Genomic DNA, 9778 nt, shown 5'->3' with positions numbered 1-9778 from the left:
TGCTTTCAGCTGTATTTTTTCGTTGCAAATGCACATTATTTGAACAATATCATAAATCAAATGAACATCTACCGATTAGTCAGGGACTAAACTATGACTTACCTCGCCGTTTCTGCGGGAAAACATGTTCTAAGGATCAAACAGCTCACTTGCGATTAAATATTTTCAGACAGCAATTTTGTGTAGGTTGGGACCTGCCTGTTTTCTTTAAGTGTTTTTTTACAATTTACATGTATACATTGCAATACATACAAAAAAGGGCTTTGGGCCCAAACTACTGCTCTTGATTTTTTGGGAGGAAAAAATAAAGTGACAATGCCCAGCTTGAGATCAGAATGCTAAGATAGGTCAGTAGAACAATTTTTGTCAATAAAAGAGAAACAAGGAAACAATAAGAGGCAGAAGTGTAACATTGTTAGGCACGTATTATACAAAAGTAACTCAGATGCAGATGAGTATTTAACTATAGATATTTACATTTTATCAAATTATGCTTTCATGGTTATTTACATGTCATAATATAGAATTTATGAATATGTGTCTCAGCAACACTCACATAGCCATGGGCTTCCATTCTAAAAATAGCACATTAGCATCTGCTTACCTACATCTGGTGATTAGTCATTCAATCCACTAATTATTCTTGGTATGAGAAGAGTAGAAGTATTTCTATTTAAATCATTTCCCTAAATTACAATATGTCATCAGCAAGTCTTTGCTTCTCATTTGAGTCATTCTCTTCTTTCATGAAGTTCAGCCACATAGAAAAGTGTTCCCAGATGTCAACGAGAGTTGGGTGCCCCTTATCTAAAATTCAGCCATTTAGAATCTCAGCAGCCATTTTGAAACAAAGTCTAAATTATTTTTAACTAACCTTCTTATCTGGAGAGAAACATAATCTCATTAAGAATAAAAAGTATAAAAAAAAGGATAAAAAGTGTAATATACATATAGCCTCTATTTTAATGGTCAAGTAGAATAAGATACACAGACCAAAACTTTCTGTTATATTTTTAAAATTCCTCTTTGGTCACTTTTGATCCACAATGGTCCCCTGCATACCTATGGAATCAAGGCTAAATTCCCCAGCCTGGCTTCTAACGGCCAGACTCTAACCTGCCCCATCTACCTCAGATTTCCCAGTCTCTACCTCCTCTTTGTTATGTTCACACCAGTAGCCTCACTGCCCTGCAACCCTTCCTTGCTATTGTGACTGGACTTTCCAGTGTTTCTCATCTGACATGTTCCTCCCACCGCTGGACCTGCCTGACTGGTACAGCTCAGCTCTGAACCTTTGGTTGCTTCCTTCACCCTTCTCCCCCCTCCCAGCCCCCCTCATCTCTCTCAAGGTTGAACTTTTGGATCACTGTCTGAAATGTGCGTTCTAATCATTACTTTGACTGTTTTCCTAACAAGTTGGTAATTACATCCTCTGAGGGCATGAACTAGATCTTATACTCCATCCAGATTGGCTGTTAATTAAATAATAGCATTTACGTACACGTGTGGGTATAGCCTCACCCCACACATAGACACACACGTGTACAGGGTGGGAGCCTAGAACCATTGTTTCCTTGTTCGCTCTGACCCCACTCTGAGGCCTGTCTCTGTATACTGCCCTCCCATGAGTCTTACTCTCAGTTTCTAGCACTGGCTTCTACCAATCCCGTTACTTCTTTTCTGTCCATCTCTATCATCTCTTTTTTGAACTCCACTGTCTATCTGGGCCCTAAGCTCCCTCTTCTACACCTTAATCCAGTCGGAGTTGAAGTAGGGGAAAGACAGGATTTGGAGTTTGAAGATATAGATGTGGAGATCTGGGTTTGAGGCCTTCTCCCATTTAGAGTAGTTGGATTAACTTGGAAAAGTCAGTGGGCCCCGGTTTCTTCATCTGTATTTTAGGAAATACACCCATCATGGGGTTGTTTTGAGGATAAAATACCCATGAAGCACTTTCCAAATAGTGTATTATAAAATATATTGTATTGCAATATTATTAAAATTAGCCCAAATATTCCTTTCCAGAGGCTACGTCACCCGCACTACACACACGCGCGCACACACACGCACATACAGGCACCCACTGATTGCCCCAGGGCAGGTAAACTATTGCCTTCAATCTTTTTCCTTTTGAGCCCAGGAACATCATTGCCTTCCTTAAGCAGGCTCCATGACCTGTGTGGAGCCCGATCTCATGACCCTGAGATCATCATGACCGGAGCCGAAATCAAGAGTCAGACTCTCTAACCTATTGAGACACCCAGGTGCCCCAACAAATTGTTAAATTGCTAGATTTCAATAAATAATTTTATCAAACAATGACTTAAGTATAAGGTGCTGTGCTATTCTCTAGGGAATTTAAAAATTGAGGAAAACACTGACTGGGAGCTTCGAATCTAACAAGAGAGGCATACAGTTTCACAAATTAGTAGAATATATGCCGTGCTAAAAGAGTTTATAAATAGATTCTACTCAGATTGGGTGCTGACAGTATTGAGTCTATGACGATCTATAGAAAGACATTTCTAAATACCTTCTTTTCTTTGCAAGGTCACATTTTCTGCAGTAGGAAATCTAGGTTTGCCTTCGAATCAACTATTGGGGTTTTTAAATGCTTGGGTTTTGGGTACCTATTCTATACCTTGACTCTACACTCCCTTCAGCTACTGCCCCAAGTTTTTATTTCACTTCACAGGAAAACTTCTTGAAGTGGATGTCTCTGCTTCCTTCCTTCTTTCTCTAACTCACCCCGGATAATGCCTCTTGTGTCTACTGCTCCTACGATCGGGCTCTGGCCAAGTCACCAGAGATTCCATCTTCTCAAATCCAGAGGCTTATTAGACCTAATCTCAACTGTTTAGCAACATTCAACACCATTTAACATGTCACTCTTCTTGAAAAACTCTTTGATTTCTGTGAAGTGGGCACTTTTCTAGGTTTTTTCCCTGCCTCTGTGGGGACTCCTCTGCAGTTGTCTTTCCTGCCTCACCCTCCACTGAACTTCAAGTCTGGGCAACCCGAGGCTCAGTCCTTATCTCCACTTCCTTATCTCTGCTTTCCTCCAGATTATTTCATCTAATCCCTTTGGTTTAGAATGCCACCTTTGTGCAAATGACCCTCAAATCTCTGTCTCCAGCCCTGGTTTCTCCTTAGACACCAACTGCCAATTTGGTATTTCCTTTTGTATACCAAAAAGGTATCCCAAAGTCTTATCTCAAAGACCCCCGAACCATGCCGAGTTGCTTCCTCTTAGTCTTGTCTAGTTCAGAAAATGGAATTCTCATGAATCAGTTGTTCAAGAAAAAACCCGGACAGCAGTTGAACTGAATATCATGTTTAATCCATCATTCAATTATGTCAATTCTGCTTCCAGAGGGTATCTCAAATCTAATTCTCAATTTGTACTACAATCACCCTAGTCCAAGGCCTCTCTCCTCTGACTTAATAAAATACTCTCTATTTGAATAATTGGTACTTCCTCCACATTTCCCCATGCCTCTTTTTCTCAGTCTTGCCCATCTCAGTAAATGATAGCACGTTTCTACCAGTATCTCAGGCTTGAATTGCTCTTTCTCTCAATGCTCAGGCCTAATCCATGTGTAAATATTTAGGCTCCACTTTCACAAAAGGAATCTAACTCCTTTTTTACCTTCTTCTTCACGGCCACTCCAGGTCAAGTCTTATTTCCGTTGGCCTCAGCTGTTGCAACAGTCTCTTTATGATCTCTCTGTTTTGACTCAAACTCTTACACACTGATCACTCTGCACAGAGCAGAACAGCAGAAGTTAGGGGCGTTTGGGTGGCTCAGTTGGTTAAAGCATCTGCCTGAGGCTCTACTCCAATCCAGCCGCACAGGGGGCTCCCTGCTCGGCAGGGAGTCTGCTTCTCCGCTCCCTGGTGCCTGCTGCCCTCCCTGTTTACACACTTGCTTAAATCTTTAAAAACAAAAACTGAAGCCAGATTACAACAATCCCGGATGGTGGCCCTGCAGTTGTTGTGCATATCGCTCAGATAAGCCCAAAGTCCCTTCCAAGGCCAAGGATCCAAGGATCTGTCCTCCCTCCCACACCAAATAATCATCTACCTGATCTTATCTATTTCCTTTCAACCTTTTTTCATTCAGTTCCAGCCTCATTCAGCTTTTTTCAGATTCTTCTCATTCAGCCTTATAAGTGACTTGCTTCCTTTTGCCTGGAGTGTCAAATATCCATGAGTCCTCATTTCTTATAATCTGTCCGAATTTGTCCCATTAGAAGAGAGATTTTCCCTGCTTACCTTATCTAAAAAATAAAAAAAAAAGAAACAAAAAACAAAAAAACAAAACCCAGCAACAACCACAACATTAATATGCACTCATGTGCCAGCTACTATTGTACTTTAAAGCTCACATCATCCTATAAAGTTAGATAACTTTACTATCCCTGTTTTGTAGATCAAGAAACAGAGGTATGCAGGTTAAATAACATGTGCCAAGGTCACAAAATTAGCAAGTTCTGGGTCTTAGATTTGAACCCAGGCTGTCTGGCTAGGAGTATGTGCTTTTAGTTACTACATTATTTTGCCTCTTTTTAAAAGTTCTTTATTTAAATTCAATTTAGTTAACATAGACTGTATTATTAGTATCACTGGTAGAAGAGACTCATCAGTAGCATATAGATTAAGTGCCCTCCTTAATACCTATCACCCTATTATTTTTTCCCCACACCCCCCTCCCCTCCAGAAACCATGCTTGTTTCCTAGAGTTCAGTGTCTCTTGGAGTTTGCCTCCCTCTCCATTTTCATCTTATTCTATTTTTCCTTCCCTTCCCCATGTTCATCTGTTGTTTCTTAAATTCCACATATGACAGAAATCATGTATTTTTGTCTTTCTCTGACTGACTTATTTCACTTGGCACAGTACCCTCTGGTTCCATCCACATTGTTGCAAATGGCAAGATTTCATTCTTTTTGATGGCTGAGTAATATTCCATTATGTATTATATTATAGTGTAATGGATATATGTAATTCCAATATATATAAATATATATCATATATAATAAAATGGAATATAGACGTGGGCTGTATATGTATGTATATATACATATATCTTCACCCATTCATCTGTTGATGGACATCTGGGCTCTTCTCATTATTTGGTTATTGTAGACATTGGTGCTATGAACATTGGGGTGCATGTGTACCTTTGAATCACTATGTTTGTATCCTTTGGATAAATACCTAGTAGTGCAATTGCTGGGTTGTAGGATAGCTCTGTTTTTTAATGTTTTGAAGAACCTCCATACTGTTTTCCAGAGTGGCCACACCAGCTTGCATTCCCACCAATAGTGTGAGAGGGTTCTGTTCTCTGCATCCTTGCCAACATCTGTTCTTTCCGTTACTTTTAGCCATTCTGACTGGTAGTGAGGTGGAATTTCACTGTGGTTTTGACTTGTATTTCCCTGATGATAAGTGATGTTGAGCATTTTTTCATGTGTCTGTTGGCCATTTGCATGTCTTTGAAGAAATGTCTTTTCATGTCTTCTGTCCATTTCTTGACTGAATTTTTTTGTTTTTTGGTTGTTGAGTTTGATAAGTTCTCTTTTTTTTTCTTCAAAGATTTATTTATTTATTTGACAGAGAGAGAGGGAGAGAGATCAAAAGTAGGCAGAAAGGCAGGCAGAGAGAGAAGGAGAAGCAGGCTCCCTGCTGAGCAAGGAGACTGATGTGGGGCTCAATCCAAGGACCCTAAGATCATAATCCAAGCCAAAGATAGAGGCTTAACCCAATGAGCCATTCAGGTGCCTCTGATAAGTTATTTATAGATTTTGGATACTAACCCTTTATATGATAAGACATTTGTGAATATCCTCTCCCATTCTGTTGGTTGCCTTTTAGTTTTGTTGACTGTTTCCCTTTTTTGCCTCTGTATAGCCCAGTGATCACCATATTAGTTTAGTAGCTCTCACTCTTCCCACTTGCTTCAGGCATTGCTGCATAACCAACCATCCCAAAACTTAGTGGTTAAAAACAACAATTTATCATTTCTTGGGAAACTGGGTCAGGAGTTCAGACAGGACTTGATTAGGGTGTTCTGCTCCTCTTGGCACTGGCTGGTTTCACTCGGCTGCATTCAGCTGGTAACTGGGTTGGCCTGGAAGGTCTCAGAAGTCTCTGCTTATGTTTTGGCAGTTTAGTGCTCTTCCATGTGGCCTATCTCTTCACATCATCTCTTATCAACCTCTAGTACACTCGACATCTATTAAAGCATGGCAACCGGCTTTTCAGAGGGGGACATATGTGGAAGCTGCCAAATTCTTTTTAACGCCTTGACTCAGTAGTCCCAGAACTTCATTTCTGCCTCATTTTATCAGGTAAAAAAAGAAAAACATCCTAGCCCATACTCAGGTGAAGAGGAAATAGAATCCATCTCTTGACATCAAGTGTGGCATTTATATACATGGAGGAAAGACTTGACAGTTGCCATCTTTGGAGTGACTTTTCTACACTACCAGAGTGGAAGTTCCACTCGAGCGATGACCCTTGTCTGTTTTGTTCATTATCATGTCTCTCTAGTGCCTAGAATAGTGCCTGGCACATAATCAAGTATGCAATAAAGATTTATTCAGTCCAAGAACTTAAGGGACAGGTTAGGGTTAGGGTTAGGTCTGAAGAAATAGGGGGGAAACCCGGAAGGAGTGTGTCCCAGAAGCCAAGGAGAAATCAGGAAAAGGAAGACTTAAAGTCTAGGGCTGCCAGGTAGGTTTTGTAATAGTGGTTAGTGGGAGTTAGGGCAATCCATCCCAAGGGGTCCCATTTTCCTCAGAAACGTAGGAGACAATTTTTAAATTTTCATTTTTAAAAAATTTTAAAAATTTTAAATAAACATATAATGTATTTTCAGCCCCAGGGGTACATGTCTGTGAATCACCAGGTTTACACACTTCACAGCACTCACCATAGCACATTAAATTTTCATTTTTAAAACTGTTTACCGAAGGGTAGGTAAAGTTCAGTTAGCAACGTGTGCGGGTTGGGAATAAAAGAGAAATTCCTAGTAGCCAGGTGTTAAGGACTGTTCTAGGCTTCGCAAGATTGCCTGCCCACATATAAGTCCCGACTGAAGCTGGACACCTATTCGTTTGCAGCGCTGCCAATTCTCAAGGTTATGTTGTTTTTAGCACTGGTGCAACAGTGGACAAGGTTGGCCGAATTGGTGCAGACCTTAACGATTTTGCAGGTGGGCGGAGGATCAAGGATGCACTGGGCTGAAGGTGAACAAGACAGAACGTTTATGCAAAGGAGCTTCAGACTTTGTATCTCGGTCGCTGATGGACTGAATGCAGGTTTGCAGGCTCAGAGATGGCACACTGCCTGGCAGCAGAAAGTTCGCACGCACTGTGTGCCAAAGGTGGCGGCTCGGGAAAATCTTCCAGAGAGGACTTATCAGCCGCGAGCTGAGTCGGGGTGGGGCTGCGGCTGCGACGAGCAGATTGTTGCGAAACTGTGTGCTGAGCCTTCAGACTAGTTTTACTCAGATCGTACATTGGGGAACGCTGTGCGTATTCATAAAAGATACCAATTTACTTCCTCTTACCCCATTGCACCTTTCGGGGTTGCAACCAAGTAACACTAGGACCAACTGGCGCCATTGCCAATGACGTCATTTGCGGGGCGGACGGGACTACGTTAGGGTATAGCCCGTAGAAGCAGAAGATATCTAGCCTTTTCCCTGTAAAGAGTAGCGAACTCATCCTTCTGACTTCTGCAGTTTGAGGTGGCAGCAAAATGCCTGCAGCTCCCGGTCACTTTCCTCACCACCTGTTACCATGGAAGCTCCCGGGTAGTTAGGCCCCGGCGACTCCATGTTACGTCACCGTCCAAGCGCGGTTGTTTTTTTTTTTTTTTTAGGCCTGGTGGCTCCGCCCTATCCTGAGGGAGGGGCAATACTCCCGAGGACATTACCCACAGTGCCTAAGGCCTCTTGGATAATTTTGATCCCTATCAGACGCCGTCGGCGTCTACCTCCACCTATTTCAGGGGGCGATCCCGGCCCGCCTTCACACTAGCCGGCCGCCCCGCAGCCCCGCCCCCCCGGAGGCCCCGCCCACCCCCGTGAATCAGCTGATCTCAGGGACCCGCTGGGCTGGGAAGCTCGCGCCGGATGGAGACTGCTGTGCTGCCGGTGGAGCGTCAGGTGAGCGAGGCTGAGTCTCCGGTCGGCCCTTGGCTTCGCAGGGCCCCGGCCCGGCTGTCCTGTGTGCGGGAGGCCGGGGTAGGAGAGAGAGGCGGAGGCTCAGACCGAGGCCCGGGAGCGCGCTTGGTGACCCACGGAGACGGCGCCCGCGTCTTCCAAAAAGCTTGCGTCCGACCGTCGGCTCCTGCCCGCCAAGGAGCACCCGACGCGGCCCCCTGTCCCGGCCCCAGGTTCTCCCACTCGCCCCCTTACTTCCCTCCCCAGACGTCGGAGCGGCGGGAAGTTCTTTCACGACCCCTTTCCCGCCTCCACCCACAGGTCCTTTCCTTCACCCATTCATGAGGATTTACTGAATGCCCGCTCTAGGCGCTCGGCACCGAAACCGGGGTCCCTGGCCGCGAACCTTGGTGAGTGTCCCAGGCGGGTTTGCCCCAAGGATGCAGATCACAGTGGAGGGTGGACCTGGTGCTTCGTGGGCTTGAAAGGGCGGTTGCTGAAAAAGACAATGACTTTGATAATAAGAATGAGTCGTTTAACCGAGTCCTTTGGCGTGTCAAGTGAGCATCCGAGGGTGAGCAGTTCTTTTAAGAGCCGAAGACGGAAAAGTAGCATAGGTCTGTCATTAGGAAATGGTCCCGACGCTGGTGTTGGTCCTCTGGGTAGTAGGACTACTTTGGAGACAAGCGACTGTAGGTTGGCAGGAGTGTTGTACTCTGGCTTACTGAGGGCTTTGATGATGAGGGAAGAGGAAAAACACCGGCTAAAGCGGCATATTCAAATACAGTATTCTCTCTAGGATGGAAAAAGAAATAACTGTTAAACGCAAACACAGATCTTTGTCTCTTGCCTTTTAAATTTGTTGGTGGCTGTATATGTTCTTTAAAAGGCCTTATAGAATAAAATAGTGCGATGTGTGTTTATTCGGAACAGGTATCAAAATTCAGCAAGATATTGGTCCATTTCTCCCCCCTGGTTTATCATGAATGTGAAGGATTTCGAGTGACCACTTGACTCTTGGGTTAATGAGTATTTAAGGCAGTGAAAAATTTGCTTTTGGAGTAAATTGCAATATTTTAATCTTAGTAATGTAAGCAAGCATGGGCTTTGGATATGGACATACCTGACATCACATTCACTTATTCTTTGATTTGGGGAAAGTTACTTAACTTTTCTACATTATTCTTCTAAATTGAGGATTAAAGTACCTTTCTCATCAAAGTACCTTTACTTTTAATGGTTCGTGTATTATGACAGTGCTGGCTGTGGTAAATATTCAGTACATATATATTTCCTATTTTTATAATTATTTTTTCTTCCACTATCTCATGACCCACACTGACTCACTGTTTTCTAAGTGGGAAAGAGAACTGAATATATATAGAAAAATATAATTCGCTTTTTAAATTCAAGGGATAGTTTCCAGATAATTTACTGATACAGATATCTGATAGTTACAGGAACTAGGTCTTCTGGTTGGTCTGTAGTAACTTTGGTATTCAGTAAGGGTTTTTTAGTGTGAAAGATGCTTTTGGAATCTATACTTAGTTTACACTTATTACTTAGTTTGCAAACTATGAACAGTATTGGCATATTCAGGGTTCATA

At 42.9% G+C, this 9778-nt stretch overlaps 1 protein-coding gene across 10 annotated transcripts in view; it reads left to right on the top strand.

The window, feature by feature from the left end:
• Positions 1-7980: 7980 nt before the first annotated feature.
• Positions 7981-9778, top strand: part of ALS2 (alsin Rho guanine nucleotide exchange factor ALS2) — a 75911-nt gene continuing 74113 nt past the window's right edge. For 2 of the 10 annotated variants that reach the window (XM_013062313.2, XM_045078576.1), the window contains exons 1-2: positions 7981-8174; positions 8493-8581. The gene's annotated coding sequence lies outside the window, so the exon portion shown is untranslated. The remainder of the gene's footprint in view (positions 8175-8492; positions 8582-9778) is intronic. The other 8 variants (XM_013062311.2, XM_013062309.2, XR_006606349.1 and 5 more) reach the window with 7 other exon arrangements.

Source organism: Mustela putorius, unplaced genomic scaffold (genome assembly GCF_011764305.1).
Source record: "Mustela putorius furo isolate JIRA1106 unplaced genomic scaffold, ASM1176430v1.1 tig00000275_pilon_pilon_pilon, whole genome shotgun sequence".
In the NCBI taxonomy this organism is placed as follows: Eukaryota; Metazoa; Chordata; class Mammalia; order Carnivora; family Mustelidae; genus Mustela; species Mustela putorius.
This window is presented reverse-complemented; position numbering and strand designations above follow the sequence as displayed.